This window comes from Sparus aurata, chromosome 3 (assembly GCF_900880675.1).
Source record: "Sparus aurata chromosome 3, fSpaAur1.1, whole genome shotgun sequence".
In the NCBI taxonomy this organism is placed as follows: domain Eukaryota; kingdom Metazoa; phylum Chordata; class Actinopteri; order Spariformes; family Sparidae; genus Sparus; species Sparus aurata.
The window spans coordinates 18,947,537-18,961,508 of record NC_044189.1 but is presented as its reverse complement, the minus strand read 5'-3'; the positions used below and the strand labels follow the sequence as shown (position 1 = coordinate 18,961,508).

Here is a 13,972-nt window from a genome sequence, read left to right as displayed (position 1 = left end):
CACTTAGAAAGCAAACACAAAGGAAACAAAGCAATAACCAGATCATTTTTAACAACTTTAACGGTTGATTCACAACATTAAATGCTTTTCAATGCAAACAATGTGCTTGAAACAATAAATATATACAAAAATAGAAAGTTAAGTAATAAAAAAAATAAAAGATTGGGATAAAAGATTAATCTGATAAAAGATTATATAGGACTGCTAAATCTGGTGCATGCATCTTTTCATTTTTTATATAAGTGACTAATGTATGTGCACAAAGTTATTTTAAACTCAATAAAATAAAATATTTACAATAATAATAATAATTAGTAGTAGTCATTTCAATTAAAATAGGTTGTTTCCACCAGCCGTTTTTCTAAGAGCCACACTGTCACAGAGCTTGGCCTACTACATCAGATGCCATAATTATCACTCTAAGGTGATGATTTCTTATGGGTTAATAGAAAAGATTGCTCGCCCTTTGACACAAATAAAATGTATTTATGTATTTATAAATATGACCATACACGGGTCTTTAAAATATGTACCTCAAAACACAAAAGTTGAGACAAATGAATTAGCCAGCAACAACTTTTATTGGCAATAAAATAAAACATTATCATTTCACAGACTATTTTTTAATTCATCCTACATACATACTAAAGCGTCTTCAAAAACTCCTCAGAGTCCAGAGCTCTTATGAGTTTTTCAGCATATTTTTCTAGTTGCTGTAGAGCCTCCTTGCTCATGTTGTTTGTCATGTAATGAGCCAACAGCTGTTTTTCACTGATGAGACAAAATGGAAGAAAATAGCGATTAGTAAAAGGAAATTCACACGGAAAGGCTGTCATAAACAATGTTAAAAACAATACTTATAGGTATCAGCACTCTCCTTATGTATGTAGCATACCTCAAGTCATACTGCAGTCCACATTTATACACTTCTGTCGCTCTGTCAATGGAAAATGCATGGACAGCTGAAAGGGCATGGACTGTTGCCTATGTCATGAGGTGAACAAAAGGACATCTTTCATTTAGACATTTAAGTTGTCTGTCATGTTGCAGTTAACAAGATATTAACCATAAGTTAAAGACTGACAATAATAACAATTATACAAAATGTAATTATAATAAATAAAAAAGTTTCATAATTTACCTCTGGCAGAAGCACATCCATAACAAATGCCACGTGATTGTGACATCTGGATGTCTGTGCTTCAACCAGGCTTGTCAAGAAGCCCAGCACTCTGTCCAGCTGCTCATCCTCCACAAAGAAAATGATCACCCTGACCTTTGATGTTGCCCATGAGGATGTAACTTTTCATGCGATGACTGCCTGTAAATATATATATTTCTTAGGAGAATGCTCAAAATAAATGTACGAACACTAGGCTAACAGAAAATGTTTCACTTAAATCATTCATTTAACATATTTTGACCAAAATTAGTTACACTATGTGACTTAAATTCCATTTTCAAACTCACTTCAAGATGTTGCAGTAGACTGTTATCCTGAGTGATGAACGTTACATGAAGGTCACTAGTGACTTTTCTATGGTGTTCAGCTTGCTGAGCCCTTTCCTAAAATTTGATCAAACAGCATTCAGATGTTAAACGTAATTATTCTGGTTAAGTATAACAAATAAGATTTGTTGTTTGTTGATCCTTTGCATGTCCTTACCACAAGCCTGTCGAAAGATGCGTCTTCACTCAGGATCCCAACGTCTCTGGTTGTGGTGACCACATCATGTTAGTCCATGCTGTCATTATAGTCCTTGATCAAGACACACAAAGTCATGGCTTAGTGCACAGCTGTAAACACTGGATATATTGTTCTCTTGGGTTAATCTTCACTCACATTAACGTGCTCTCTGGGTGGAAAGCTGTAAGGCCTCTTACTGTACATGTGGTCGGTGTCCTGTGGAAGAAAGCAAACCATAATTGTGTCAGTTTGTTTTATGGGGATCCAGGTAGGATTGACATTTGCACTTAAAATTATCGCACCCCCATTGCAAATTAGGTTTATTGACAAAATGTACAAACTTTCTGCTTTTTACAATAAACAAATCAAACATGAACAATTTAAATGGATTCAAGAATACATCTGTCATTTTTGCAATAAATGTAATGGTATGTCACTTTCTGACATGCACTTAAACGTAACCGTTAACAAATCTCTAGCCAGTACAGTTATTTGAAGTGATATAAAACATGACCCTATTTCTTAATGTTTTTGTGTGTCAAAATAAGTCATTGATATGTTGACTTAAATGACAATATTCTGCGTCTACGTGCCGTGTTCCCTCAATACTTCTGTTATCATCCCTTGCTCAGTCATTAATCTGATTTTCATAACGTAAAAGACTACACAAAATGGGTTTGCTTACGCACATTTTCAGTGTATCGGTTTGACGAAATGTTTTTTTTTTTTACAAATAGTCCGGTATCTTTGAAAAACAGTCATTAATGCTCTTTCTGCCTGGCAAAAGATGTCTCAAACATTAAATTAAACGTCAACATCTTCCCAAAATGTAAACGACCTAACCTGAAACGGCATCTCCATCTTGTCTGCCTACAGGCGCTGCTGACGACTGCGGTTGGCAAACGTACGGTTAAAATGACAGTAAGTGTTCAATGTTTACACCTTCCAACCGGGAACTTAAAAATAATATAAATGCATCTCACCTGAACTGGCATTGCCGTCTTGTCTTCGCTGCATTTGCCTTCTTCTTCTTCTTCTTCTTCGTCATTCCTCAGGTATTGCAGCTGACCTTGCAACTTGAGGGGGCCCCCTAGTGGCTCGGGGGCCCTATGCACCCGCATAGTCCGCTTATAGCAAGAAACGGCTCTGTACCTAAACATTGCATTGGTGTGCTATGCAAACAACATTACTGCCTCATGATCTCCCGCATAAGGCCAAGGTGATATTTACGGAAGAGGATTAGGGCCACACATGAATTTTTTTTGTAGTTCTGACTTTAAAGTCAGAATTCTGAGATTAAAGTCAGAATTCTGAGAAAAAAGTCAGAATTCTGAGATTAAAGTCAGAATTCTGACTTTTTTCTCAGAATTCTGAGATTAAAGTCAGAATTCTGAGATTAAAGTCAGAATTCTGAGAAAAAAGTCAGAATTCTGAGATTAAAGTCAGAATTCTGAGATTAAAGTCAGAATTCTGAGAAAAAAGTCAGAATTCTGAGAAAAAAGTCAGAATTCTGAGATTAAAGTCAGAATTCTGAGAAAAAAGTCAGAATTCTGACTTTAATCTCAGAATTCTGAGAAAAAAGTCAGAATTCTGACTTTAATCTCAGAATTCTGACTTTTTTCTCAGAATTCTGACTTTAATCTCAGAATTCTGACTTTTTTCTCAGAATTCTGACTTTTTTCTCAGAATTCTGACTTTAAAGTCAGAACTAAAAAAAAAATTCACATGTGGCCCTAATCCTCTTCCGTAGATATTTGATAAGCTTCACTAAGAATGCATTATTTTTATTTCTAATCGCACATGCCAATAGCTTTACAGATGGGGACTGTCTCCTGGCAAACACCCTTTCACTCATGGTGCCAAAATTTTTATCATCCTTGTTATGAAGGTTGATTTGTCTCTTTATTATTCAATAAAAAAAACCTTCACTTTAATCAAAAAAACCCTTTTCAATCAAAGAAAAAAAGTGTTTGAATGCAAAATATAGTTGAGACTCAAAAAAATGCATTTTGGACACAGTTTTTCTTTGATTGAAAATGTTTTCTTTGATAGAAGTGAAGTTTTTTTTGTTTGAAGCAACTTTTTTGATTGTAATGTTGTTTTGTGTTTGGGCCATATTATGGGTAGAACATTTGTGTCTTTATAATTCAATCAAAAAAGAAGTTGCTTCAAACAAAAAAAAACATTTTCAATAAAAAAAAAATCACTTCAATCAAAAAAAAAAAATGTTCAATCATAGAAAAAGGTTTTTGAATGCAAAAAAATATTTGAGACTCAAAAAATTGGGCCATATTATGTTTAGGACATTTGTGTCTCAATTATTCAATCCCCAAAAGTTGCTTCAATCAAAAAAACTATTTTCAATCAAAGAAAAAACTCAAATGCAAAAATAACCCCCCCCCCAAAAAAACTAAATCATTTGAAGTGTTGTTGTTTTTTATTGAAAATATCTTTTGCGATTTGAAGTGATTTTTATTTTTTTTAATGAAGTGAAAAAAGTTTTGAAGTTGTCTTATTTTATTTTTTTTATTGAATTATTTTGACACAAACATCCCGCAGTGGGCGGGTTCTTCCCCATCGGTCAGACATGTTTGAGTGACAAGTGTCTACACCAATGATGTCTTCCTGACAAGGAAGTCATGGTCGCCAGCAAGCCAGGGAGCAGTGGTGGAGTTGTTGGTAAGTAGATAAAACAGTATTAAAATGATTGGTGTCATGTTATTAGCCTACTCTGTTTGATATTTCGATTAAACATGAAGCTTGCTAACTTAGTTCACGTTGACTAATTTGTGTGATGGTGTTAGATATCTAACTTCGTCATTTGCATTTGAGTTTTTTCTTTGATTGAAAATATTTTTTTGGATTGAAGCAACTTTTTTGGGATTGAATAATTAAGACACAAATGTCCTACCCATAATATGGCCCAAACACAAAAAAGATGACTTCAATCAAAGAAAACATTTTCAATCCAAAAAAAAGAGTTCAAATGCAATTTTTTGAGTCTCAAATATTTTCTTGCATTCAAAAACTTTTTTTCTATGATTGAAATTTGTTTTTTTTGATTGAAGTGATTTTTTTGATTGAAAATATTTTTTTTAGTTTGAAGGAACTTCTTTTTTGATTGAATTATAACGACACAAATGTCCTACCCATAATATGGCCCAAACACAAAACAACATTACTTCAATCAAAAAAGTTGCTTCACACAAAAAAACCTTCACTTCTATCAAAGAAAAACAGTGTTCAAATGCATTTTTTTGAGTCTCAACTATATTTTTGCATTCAAACACTTTTTTTCTTTGATTGAAAAGTTTTTTTTTGATTAAAGTGAAGGTTTTTTTATTGAAAATATACATTTTGATTGAAGCAACCTTTTTTTGATTGAATAATAAAGACACAAATCTACCTTCATACCTTGTTAAAACTCAACACCATTTAACCACAGAACAAACGACATGAAGTAACCCACAGCCATATTACATTTCATCTTATTCACAAACACATTCAGACAGTATACCCAAGAGTCATTCTTCCACAGTCCACAAGGGGCGTTACAATATGCCAGGAGAAGCTGTGATGAAGATTTCCAATTTGAAATGGCATCATGAGACGAAGCATAGGAATTTTGAAGAGATTCTTGTTAGTGTTGTGACGTTCACGAACGAACTGATTCTATTGAATGGCTCGTTAACATAAACGATGGGAACCGAGTCGCAGCTGGGACTGTTCTTTTATTTATTTATTTTCTATATATCACTGTGTGCTCCTCCTTTGCTCCTCCTGTGAGTGGGACAGAGAAGTTACATGGGGAGGAGCGCAGCCCAGCTGCGAGGTGCTTATTAGATATGCAAATGTAGCATGACACCACCTGAGTTGTGCACGCTGCCTTTGCGTAAAAAAAAAACAAAAACAAAACAGAAACACGTGACTGCCCCTGCCTCGGAGAGCAGAGCAGCTGCAGCGGTCTTAATTAGGAGGAGGACAGTTTTGTTCCAAATCTCACCCCATCATACCTCCCAGTGATTATTTCCAAGATAAAATGAGTTACCACCAGGCTGGCTTCTTAACACTTAATAAACTTAAAAATCAGTCAAATGAGCCAGTTTTTGAACGGCTCTTTGAAACGAACGGCTCACCAAGATCCGGCTCCTCTCAAAGAGCCATAAATCCCATCTCTAATTCTTGTCACATCTATGACACAACAACAAAAAGCAACAGAGTGCTCACTTAGAGTGGTCTGGATTTTGGGTAAGCACAAGAAGCCGTTCTCAGATGCAGAAATAATAAAATAATGCATGACTGAAGTGATGGACACAATGTTTGAAGGCAAACAAAAAGAGGAAATACTCAACTATGTATTTGAATTTATGTTAAAATGCAAATGACATTTTATTTTAGTTTGTATTTTTCTTGTTGTTTTGAATGAAAAGGACATTTTATTATGAATATTACAGTATTTTTGCATGTGGCCTGACCGACCTCAATACATGGAACTTTGAGTAATTGAAAAAAATCTTTGTGGCCCTTTAAAGCGATAGTTCAACATTTTTGAAAATTGGCCCATTGCCATGATCCCTCTAGTCATAGTAGTAGGTTCATTACCTTTAATTGTTGGTCCAAGCTGCTTTTAGATCGGCGGAGCCGAGTACCGAGCGGCGCAGCTACACTACGGAGGCTAATGGAATTTCTTGGTTTCCCTCATCAAACTCAGCAAATACACAACCAAAAAACTCCAAAACGCTGTGGCGGACAAGTTGTGACCTGCACATTCACCACGCTATGAGATAACGTTCCGTTATTATCTCATAGCGCGGTGAATGTTCGGTACTCGGCTCCGCCGATCTAAAAGCAGCTTGGACCGACAATTAAAGGTAACGAACCTACTGCTATGACTAGAGGGATCATGGCAATGGGCCAATTTTCAAAAATGTTGAGCTATCCCTTTAAGATTTGTATTTGAGTACCCCTGCCCTAGATGGCTCCATAATGGTTTAATTCTAGTTGTCATAATTCATGATGTGGTACAATCAAAAATGAGGGTGTGTAATCATATACAGTAATTAATTTTTACATTCATATGGATGAGAAGACAAATCTGTCCTCTAACAAATTAATTGACGTGTTTGCTCAAAGACTGACCCCAGCAAACTGACTTAACTGTGTGAGTGTGAGGTTGTTTTTCTAGCTCAAGGTGTTGCAAGAACCCTCAACAGGAACCTGACACTCCAGGAGTCCAAGCTACAGGTTCACACTCACACATTTTGGCAGTGACCCTGCAGAGCCATCCTGGGTTAAATACGATCATAACCAAGAACTACCATTAAGATTCAAGTAAAATTTGTCAAGATTATGTCAAGTTTCATGTGTGTTCAGGACCTATTATTTTGCGAAATTATAATGAAACATTTAATCAATCAGTTATACCCCACAGGAAATCATTGCTTCTCATTTAATGGGACTGGATTCCTTAAGCCTTCATGGAAATACAGTACATTACAATGTTTCCAATGTAATATAACAAGTCTATGTTACACTGACCTCTATGGCCACCATGAACAAAGCATGGGAGTCATGGCCATAAGGCAAACATATAAACAAGCCAGGGGAGGAAGGCATTCTATAAGACCGACTCCTGGCTAAGTCTGTATCAGTTAATACTATATAGTGCTAGCAAGCATGGGTAGAACATACATAACATAACAAACTCTGAAAGGTCCTGTCCCATCAGAATTTAAACCAGGACCTTCTTGCTGTGAGGCAACAGTATAAAACACTGTGTTACTGTATCCTCTTCAGACAAGCCTCATTTATGACTAGAGTGGTGCTGCACTTCAAGCTCCTCAAATCACATGTTTCAGGCAGACATATGATCATATGATCCAAAGACCATTCAACTGAAACTTGATGAAAGATAATATGATATTATCACCCTGTCAAATCTTACAAAAGAAAGAAATAACATATTGATTAACAGAAAACATGTGACTTCTTGGATGTGGGCCTCTCTTATTGATGTCTCTGCTGCTGTTGTCTGTCATACAATCAAACTATAATGTTGCTCAATTTATATATTTGGGTAATGTCATGTTTCTGTGTGCGTGTCTAGCCACTCGTGCCATAAAATATATTCATGCTGGTAGGTCCACTCCCTGCGGACCCATTATGACTGCTGGTTATTGACCCTTCTTGTCACATCATGTACAAGCTTACACTCTATTGCTATTCAAGCACATAATTAATCACTGTAAAAGTGCGTTGTGACTAGCATTGAGGCACGGGTACTGTAGACTTGATAAATCACCCGTAGATCGAAGCACACTCTGCGCCAAAGGGTTTTGAACAAAATACAGCCACCTATGCGACTGAGATCAATGAGACTCTTGACCCGCGATCTCACAGCTCCAGGTCCAGCTTATAAAAATGTGGACGCTTGCGGAGAAAAAAACGGTGACTCTGTGTAATCATTCTGCACTTGAAGTGGATGTTTTCTCTGAAAGATAAAACTGGTTTGTGGTTGCGCCTTTTCATGCACACTCATGAGTCATGGAGTGTGTGTCCTTAGCTGTGACACTTTATTAATGAAAAAACTATTGTGCTGGCACATAAAATTTGAGCTGAAATCAATCCACGAGTCAAGCTTTGGGAGGTTGCAGAGACGGACTCTTTAGACTGAAAGAAGAGGGAGCACAGACTTTATTTGCTGCCTGCTCACCTCAAACTGGCCTCCTTCAGAGCATTTTTCAGATCAAGAGGGGATCCAGAACCAGGCAAATCTGAACGCTTGTGTTGCATTTGGACTGGCAGATTTAGATAGAGTTCCAGCCAAACTGATTTGATGAGACAATCACAACTTGTATCTTATATGGGACAAGTTTGATACATTGGCATGGAGTACAGTCAATGGTTTCATATGACAGTCTGAGCCAATGGGGTTTGAGTATAAGCAGTATGGTTTGGTTGTATGCTTAGGGCTAGCACTAACTGAACTTGACTTGACTTGTTTAAATCAAACTTCTTACTTGTTTCATCAAAATCTGTTTCTGATCAAATTTGTTGCTGAATCCACACTCAAATTTCTCCTTGTACATGCTTAAATTACAAATTACTGGTCTTATGTTCAGTATCTCTGCCTTTAGGGAGTTACAGGTAGCAATGGTGAAATGAAAAAAATGATAATAAATAAATAATAATAATAATAAATCCTTATTCATGCTGGTTGGGTCGCAAACTTGCCCTCTTAGACTGGTTCCAGACCTCTAAATTATTGAATACATATTCCATGTATTCAGTGTTTCAAATAGTTCTGGTGTTGTGCTTATTAATGGATGTTTTTCCCCCAGTTAGAGAAACAATCAACCAATCAGATTTGTGTACAGCTAGCTAGCCACCTGGTTACATCAATAAAACATAACTGAAAAATAGCAGCAAGTGGGTACTTTCTTTTCTTTGTATATTTCTTTGATATTCTGGGGAAAACTTTGCATTATTTGCTCATGCAAAACAAAATAATTTTGACATGATGGTTACATGACTATTTGGTTGTAGGGCAAAACAAGATAACTCCATATCCAACAAGAAATCAGCTAATAGGAATACAATGTCAGGCTGAAGAAATCTGCATGTAAAACAGAATGAAATTTCTCAGTTTTCAGACACAGGACTGAATAGGTTGATTGCCAGTGACTCACAAAATGACAATATCACTGTTTCCAAAACAACATGACTGTTGAGCATGCTAGAGACAGGTGTACCAGACCTTTGTTGTACGCTCTCAGTTTGGTTAGGTTTAGGCAGGAATACTATTTGGTTAGGTTCAGGAAAACATTTTGGTTTGGTTTAAAATAACTATGTTACTTACATATATGTAACTTTAGTTACAACATGCTGACATCGTGTACATAACTTCCGTTATGTTTGTGACGTTACTGGACTACGTTAGTAAATTAAAATACTCACTGTTGACTTTGACTTTCACACTGGACACCAGCAGTGGGAATTCTATCACAACAAAAATAAAGTGTTTCATCAAAGTTAGTAACATCATCTCTGTTTGAATCAGAATCTCACTGACTTCATTACTATTACTTATTTTTGTTTTTTCTTTGTTCTTCCTAGCCTTTTCTTCCTGTCTTTGTTTCTCCAGATAAGGCATTATGGAGGCATCATTACTATGGAGTCACAGCATGTTGGCGTCAGTATAGTCTTTCAGTCAAATATTTGAGTCAGTAAACATAGAGGAACACAGACTTTGATCATCCTGCACAAATGCATTACATGCACCTGTTTAGGGACTGGGGATACATGGGGGGTAAGTTAATAAATCACTCTATGCCAGCAGCTTAGGTGAAGAACAAACAGGGCATATACAAAAAAACACACACCATGTTGCATGTCTGACAGGGGGTTGACATAAAGAGGGTGATACACTGATTTGACACAGGATTTCTGGCGTTTCTTTGTTAGCAATCAAGCTTTGCCTCATTGTATTATAAACACGAGGGCTCAGCCAATGTCAAGCAGCATTCTGATATGTACAAACTGATGCTGCTTATAGCTCAAGTAATCTTTTAATTGACAATTTATATGCCTAAAACGTCTTTAAATGTCTCAGGGATTTAATGCAACTATAAGTTAGTTAGTAGCTTGTTCAGGGACTGTAGATACAGGTTTCAGTGATTTTTTTAAAGGCTGACATCCTAAAGAGAAAAATAGAACAGAACCTCAACTGTACCATGGGTTGACGAGACTGACCAACCAAATAAAAAGTCAATACCGACAAACCCATAAACCACAGTCATAAAGCACATCCTAACAGGCAATCATGTGTCCTCAGGGATTCAGAGGAGGTCAGAGGAGGAGAGATATGGATGCTTCTGAGCTGCCAGACAAAGAAAAAGTGCCCTTGCCACAGCTATGGAAATCAGAGGAGCATGTTGTAATCAATGGAAGAAATACAGAGAAGAAGAAAGAGGGCAAGAAAGCAGATTCCCTGAAGACAGATGAGTGCGAGAGCTAATAATCAGTTTGTACTTTGCTGATTACAGGCTAATCATGGCCTGAATACAGACTTCTGCTCCGTCTCCTCTCTCCTGTGTCACATGACGAGCAATCTGCAGCAAGAGGAGAATGAAATCAATGTCTGTTATCTATTAAGAAGCATCCCCTGGAGTTCTGAGGCTGATAATATTTACAGTATGCAATTAAAGCTCCTAATTTGCATCAAAATGCACACACACCAAAGGAAGAGTAAACATGAGAGAAAAGATAAGGAAATCCTCCTTTTTTTCTTTGCTTAACCAATAATAAACAAGACAATTAAATTAAATCTTTTTGTTTGAATGGTTTTATTGACTTGAACGATGAATAGAAGTATCATCCTTCCATTTTTAGGCATAGGCAGTCTTGCCAGTCACCTAGAGCAGTGGTCCCCCGTACCGGTCCGTGGGTCGTTTGGTACCGGGCCGCAGAGAAAGAATAAATACGTTGACACGTACCTGTTTCAGTCACGGACCGGTATACCCTAAAAAATCAAGCTAGCTGAGATTAGTGGAAAACAAACGTCTTCGGAGAGCTACTTTGCAAAGAAAAAAGGAAACGGCCCAAAGATGAGACGGAAGAAGAGGGGGACAACTGTATTGAAGTTGGCTGTTAAAGTGGCTGAACTGCAGCTGCAAGGACGGTGAGTGGACAACTGCTATAATTTTATTATCGCGGAATCACAATCACAATTTGTCGTACATGAAACCGGTCCATGGTGCAAAAAAGGTTGGGGACCACTGACCTAGAGCACCGCCAGATGAAGGTTGACAGGATACGAGTGTGATGCACAAAAGTTTAGACTCATGGTGGACAGTAAAAATGAAAATAAATTAAAAAAACAAAACCAGGTATCATTTTATTCCACAAGTTCCTTTTTTGCCAATATTTATGCACATTACAGCTCAACTTCCTGACAGTTCTGTCGGAGATTCAGGGATGTATGTCAGCAGTGGCCAATGTGGCCTGCAGCCGCCAGTCTGCAGAGATGAGAAGTGACTACAGCGGTATGGTAAACTCACTCTCTTTCTAACTCAGGTTAATTCAAGTCAAATGTATTAATATAACACCAACCACAACAATAGGCAGAAACCGCGGCGCATTTCACAGGAAGGTCATCTGGGGTACACTGAAACAAACACAATTTCTTCCCCCTACTTTGCAGCCACAAACTTATCAGTATGATGCAATCCAGAAGGGAGAGTTTTCTCATTTCTAAATAAGAACAGCTTTTTACATTTCAGACAGATTTACAATCAACGCTTGGTAGGACACCAGTCACAGTCTGTCATGTTCTGTGATAGATTTGTTATTATCCCAGTTTTTTATGTTATCTTATTTCCTGTTTTATTGTGAAATTGTGCCCTCATGTGTTGCGTCTGGCTTTTCAGTTCCTCCCTCTGTGTGTCTTTCCCTCCCAGTGTTTTTCCGTTCCTTCCCTCACCTGTCCTTTCACCACCTCACTCTGCCTGTTCCTCATCCCCTCATTAGCGTGTGTGTATAAATTATTCTCCCTCATGTACTTTGTCAGTTTGTTCTCTCTTGTCCTGTGTTTTCCCACCCGAGTCATCGCCAGTGTTTTCGCCAGTGTCTCTGAGTGTTGTTTTTCATTGCTTTGTTCTTTGCTACTTTGTCTTTTGTCCTTGTGACTCATTTTTTGTTAATCTAGATTTCTTGTTTTATTTGTTATCACACAGCTTTTATTTAATAAAGCTCACTTTTTTTCCATTATTCTGCCTCCCGTGTGTTATCTGTCCCAGCCAACACCTGTCAGGGGCTCCCAGTCAGTGATCCCGTCGACCGCCCCCAATGTGTCTCTTTCGGCATCCTGGCCGACAAGCCTCAGTGTGTCTCTGTAACCTTTTGTTCCCCCTCTTGAACAGTTCTCAGGAGATATAGGTACTTGTGGTAATTTTTTGTTACAATGTTCACGTGTTTGATATGCAACCTTCCAGTTACGCTACTGACAAGTCATGGATAGCCTATACCAGGGGTACTCAAATACAAATCTTAAAGGGCCACAAATATTTTTTCAATGACTCAAAGGTGTATTGAGGTCGGTCAGGCCACATGCAATAATACAGATATATATATATTAAAAACAAAATGTCATTTTCAGTCAAAACAACAACAAAAATACAAACTAAAATAAAATGTAATTTCCATTTTGACAAATCAAAATAGTTGAATGAAACAAAGTTTCTAAGTCTCTAAGTGAGCACTCTGTTGGTTTGTTGTTGTGTCATAGATGTGACAAGAATCCTGCTTGCAGCTTGATATGACGATTTCAGTGCATTTATTTTTGTTGTTCCTACCTCTGAATTTTGAGGAAATGTCTCCTCAAAATTCCTATGCTTCGTTTCATAATGCCATTTCAAATTGGAAATCTTCATCACAGCTATAGTCTCCTGGCATATTAAGCACATGGGTCTCGTGCTGGTTGGAGGGAGAATGAATGCAATATTTTCAGTCCATTCTTCTTCAAATTGCCGATTTTCACTGTCCTATTTTCTTTCAGCAGTGAACTTGGAACACAACATTTTCGTGCAATCTAGAGGCTCCTACAGCCGGCAAAATGTCAATATCAAACTGCTCCAAAAACGAAAGTGAAAGTTAAAAATTGCGCTCGCAGCAGTGAGTGACCCAGCTGTCTGTGTATCGTTGGCATGGAGACAAGTCCCGGTCTACATGTGCTGACCCAACCAAAACACATTGTGAAGGAATAATAGTACGGGGGCCACTCATGTTCTCACTCATGTTTTCTTTCCACTCCACTCTGGTTGAACAAGCACTTATCCCCACTGAAGTCCTAGATGCCCCCAAGTCAGTGTTTGACAACCATAACACATCACACATTACCAGGAATTGGTCAAGGTAATGGGCAATCACGTGAGCTCCTCCAGCTCTTCATCATTTCTTCACCCACTTTACCATCGGTACAGGGTCTCCCCTGGCTTAGATTACACAACTCTCACATAGATGGGTCAGCATCCTCCATTCTCAGCTGGGGCACCTTCTGTCACTCCCACTGTCTCCATTCCACTACCATAACTGCCAAGGTATCTGCCACTGTTTCTTCTAAACCTCCTGGCCTGTCCCTAGTGCTACCAGTGTAGCATGACCTTGTTCAAGTTTTCCATAAAAAGCTAGCCCTGTCTCTGCCACCTCACTGCCCATATGACTGTGCTATCAATCTTCTCCCTGATGCGCCACTCCCCTCCAATGGCCTGTGCAACTTGTCAACCCCGA

General features: G+C 37.8%; 1 long non-coding RNA gene across 2 annotated transcripts; it reads right to left on the bottom strand.

Annotated features, from left to right (window-relative positions):
* Positions 1 to 558: 558 nt before the first annotated feature.
* On the bottom strand, positions 559 to 1,910 carry LOC115579122 (uncharacterized). Of its 2 annotated transcripts, XR_003983591.1 has the most exons (6): positions 1,885 to 1,910; positions 1,667 to 1,759; positions 1,471 to 1,566; positions 1,142 to 1,321; positions 896 to 984; positions 559 to 771 (listed from the first exon to the last, which is right to left on the bottom strand). It is a non-coding gene; the product is annotated as an uncharacterized LOC115579122 (long non-coding RNA). The 2 variants fall into 2 exon arrangements; XR_003983590.1 differs by lacking the exons at positions 559 to 771; positions 1,885 to 1,910 and adding an exon at positions 1,844 to 1,884 and having other exon boundaries at positions 876 to 984.
* Between the last annotated feature and the right edge of the window lie 12,062 nt (positions 1,911 to 13,972).